At 37.9% G+C, this 4,197-nt stretch overlaps 1 pseudogene; it reads right to left on the bottom strand.

Moving 5' to 3' along the window:
- LOC103733438 overlaps window positions 1-1,599 on the bottom strand; it is a 4,583-nt pseudogene extending 2,984 nt beyond the window's left edge.
- Window positions 1,600-4,197: the final 2,598 nt, after the last annotated feature.

The following is a 4,197-nucleotide window of genomic DNA, read 5'->3' as shown; positions in this document are numbered from 1 at the left end:
ATATATTTATATATAAAATGAAAACTTGCTACATTATCTAAACAGAAAAAAGATAAGTATTGAAAGACACATATTAAAAATGTGGTGAAGATATTGACTGTGAGCACTGAGTATAAATAAAAAACAATTCAACTAGAATCAGCATATATAGACTTAAAGAAGGTCTGTAAAGAAGTAGACTGATCTTGGATTAAATACACAACATTAGGAAACAAAGGAGATAAAAATGGAGAGTCTTTGGAAAGGATAGCAATTTGTTCCCAAGTAATTATATTTCTCCAATTAATAGTTAAAAATGAAAACAGACAAGCCTAGAATACTGAAGACCATGGTTTATTTAAGTAAATCTCCAAAGGATGCCTTGAAGGTACTCACACCACTGTCTCTAAGGATTGCCTTTTCTGTGCAAAGTTTTGTTATTTTTTTGTATGGTTCTGGATGCATGGGAACTGCATGGAAAATTTTCTTGATGAGTTCACTTTTGTGTGTACAAAATGAACATGCCATGGAGGTTAGGCAAATGAGGCTTAAATGCTAAAGAGTGAGAAGAAAGCTAAGGAAGCTAAGGATACACACAGCACAGCCAGAAGCTCAGTCCAAAGCATATGACCATTTCTGGCTCTAAAAATGCATCACAGTAAGAATGTTCCAGCAAACATTCTGAAACATTAGGCATAGATTATACCATCTGCTTGCTCTACTCCTTCCAGCCAGATCCAGCTTGATATGAATTAAATAGATGCAGTTCAGGTCAGAGAAAGAGACAGTTTTATGCCAAGGGCCAACCAATTCATGTGGTCTAGGCAGCCCTCATAGATCTTTGGGATGAGATGTATGTTGGGATTACGGAATTAGTTCAGTGGATTACAGTACACACAAGCGAGTCAGACCTTATTCATCACATTCATATTCAGGTGGCTAAAAAATGGATCCAAGGTTTTTCTTGAACTTCAGCCAGGAATTACATGAAAGTCCTGTTCTCTAGATATATTTTTAAATTATATTAATAAGCTCAAATATTAGCCAAAAGCATCATCTTTTAGTTCCCATGGGTATGCCTACAAAAACCTGTTTTTAAAAAAGAGGCTTAAGCCCATAATTGACTGAGAACCAGGCTAGAGGAACAAAATCAGATTCCGTTAGTTAAAATATAATGATTTTGAAGAATATAGTAATATTTTCATGTTCTAAGTTTATGATGAAAAACACATAATCTAATAGTTTTTTATATTGTAGTTTTACTCTTTGCATGTCTAAATATTTTGCTAATTGTCCCATTGATATGCTGAGAGTTGAGAAATTTTTTTAACTTTTTTAATTGATTTTTTGTGAATTTCATTTGTTTTGATCATGTTTAGATCCCCTCATGTATATGAAAATCCCTTTACTACCTCATACCTAATTTCATGTACTCTAAAATATATAAAGACCTAGAGATTCAAATTTGTGTCCCCAAATGCCCTTTGGTGAAAGCTCATTCACTGGAATCTGAACAGTCTACCAAGTGTTTCAACTTAAACAAGACTGATTTCCCCCATCCCAGCAGCCATGGGTTTCTCCTCAGATATGGCTGGAGATTTTTTACTCACTTACCCACATCTATACTGGAATTTTGTCTGACTTGAGCTTAGTTGGGACTTAGGCATGCTGTTGTCACTCCTGTGAGATCATATGAATTCTGATCAGCTGTTTAGAAAACTCTGCTTCCTTGTAGTCATCCACCAACTCTGGCTCTTACATCTTTATGCCCCCTCTTCTGCACTATCCCTGAGTCTTGAGATCCCTGAGAAATTTGATATAGGTGTCCTATTTGGAAATAAGCAGTCTGCAGCCTCTTACTCTCTGCAGGTTGGCCAGTTGTGTTTCTGTGTGTTAACCACTATCTGATATATCTGATATATAAAAAAACTTCCCTGCTGTGAAGAAAGTTTAACAAGCTGCTTATGTGATATTGCCCTGTGGTTAGAAAATAAGAACATGCACAGTTTGGAAAGACAGGTGGGAAGTTTCTACCTTGACTTCATCACTGATGGGATCCACACTGTGAGGTTGGGTGCTTCCTTTTATGAAATGTGTGGACACTTAAACCAGTGACTGCTCTCCTCAAGGTTGTTTATATAAATTACACTGCTTGTTTGAAGAATGACTAGAGAAACTATGTTACAATTCCTTTGACTATAATCTATGACAATTTAATGGTTTTACAAATAAATATCTGGAACGGTATAAGTTACATTTCTGTCAACATGGCAAATATTTGATGTAATTAAAATTTGAAGACAAAAAGTTTGTTTTTGCTAAAAAATGTGGAGAGGTCAGTCCATTATTGGTTACCCTGGTTGCTTTTAGGTCTATGATGAGGCAATGCATCATGGCTTAGAATGAGTGACAGAATAAATCTGCTCATGTCATAGGCAGCAATAACGAGACAGAAGAAAGGATTCAAGATTGAAAAGTCCCTTGGAAAACATGCACCTACAGTTCTTTAAGACTTATTACAGCATACCTCCTAAAGTTAACACTACTTTTCAATAGTACCAAACTGGAGGCTTAGTCTTCATCACATGAGACATTGACAGAAAATTTAAGATAAAAACTATAGCAGGAACCAAGTTTGGCTTCTGAGTTTTCAAAAAGCCACCAGTGCTCTTGAGTTCCAACTTTGAAAAAGTCATTCAATGTTAATAATAATGTTTTGTTGTGAAGTCATGTCAAGGAATCATGTTAGTGAAAAGAATGAAATAAGGATGATTAGGATCATTAAATGAAAAGTGGGAGAAGTTCAAGATCCCTTAATCTCAAAAAACAGTTATAAGATTAACAAATTCTTGCAATTGAGCTGGCTAGATGGAGATGCCTAGAAGCTGGCGCTGATGTGGCTGGTACCAAGAAGCAGATTAGACCAGGATTCCCAGCTTCACTGGACCTCCTGAGAAGCTTTATTTAGGAAGCTTATTGTTGGAAGTTCACACTGAGTGTACATGTGATAAGTGTTCAAGTACTGCAAAACACGTAGGAATTTCCCCATTATTATAATAATAAAATAGCACAGCATGTCCAGAGCTAGGTGACTAACCCAGTAACAGACCTCTTTTAGTGCATGAACAAGCAGGTGAGGAATGTGTCAACATGTTCCAGCATCCCAGAAGAAAGTGCCTCACTGTTCCTTCCCCCAGTATCCTGGGAGCAGGCTCTCCTACCCCTTTAAACTTCTGCATCAACAAAACCCAAAGAAGTATGTTAACTCTTAAGAGAGGAGAGTGCTATTGTCTCTAAGGGACAAGGGGGGTCTTAAGAGAGGAGAGTGCTATTGTCTCTAAGGGACAAGAGGGGTGGATACAGCTTGATGTAGGCATCACTGAAATTTTTTGGAACATGCATCACCTTTATCTCTCACAGTGGATCATTCATCCGTTATGCTTCATTTTGCCAATTTTTTTCGTATGTTAGAAACATGTTAACACAGACATAGCCACATAATCTTAATTATTAGCTGTCCTGATGTCAGGAAGATAAAGATCTAACTTCTATAACATTTGGAGTGACCTTAAAATAAATATTTGATTGAATTAGTTTACATTTGACTGAATTCATGGCACACTTCCTGTTCTCTAGGAAATGAATCTAGGATATAACCACATAATTGGGGTTGTTCCCTGAGATCTCTTAGGGTCCCTTGCTCCTGGCGCTATTAGGTAAACCATGTAACACATCTTTATCTGAATTTTTGATAGTTTATATCCTGGGTAGGGGAAATTGAGTAACTTACAAAGGCCAACACAGTGCCCCACACCTAGTGCCCCGTTCTGTTCTGTGGCTCAGAAGCCTGCAATTCCAGATCACTTCAGCACCCTGCTCACAGTCTCTGTTGGCTTTTTCCCATGCCTCATGGGCCTGCAGTCTCGCCTCAGGTTGGTAAATGTCCCCTGTTGTGTCCTCACAGGTGAGACACCTGGGCCATTTTTTCCTTGCCTCTGGCTTCCAAGATGGTACCAATGCTCCTCCCTCCATGGCTAACTCCCCACAGCCGATTCTCTGCAGCAGACCCTGCCCTTCACAGGAACATGTACCCCTCCCAGGCACAGTATTTGTTGAGGATTGGAAGGCTTAGGCAAAAATATCATATGAAATGTAAAAGCATTCTGGGGAGAAGACAAAAATAAACAAGTAGCATGTATATGTATAACAAATAGCTAA

This window comes from Nannospalax galili, unplaced genomic scaffold (assembly GCF_000622305.1).
Source record: "Nannospalax galili isolate Female #2095 unplaced genomic scaffold, S.galili_v1.0 scaffold293, whole genome shotgun sequence".
In the NCBI taxonomy this organism is placed as follows: Eukaryota; Metazoa; Chordata; class Mammalia; order Rodentia; family Spalacidae; genus Nannospalax; species Nannospalax galili.
The sequence above is the reverse complement of the archived record's forward strand: the minus strand, read 5'-3'. Positions and strand labels throughout refer to the sequence as shown.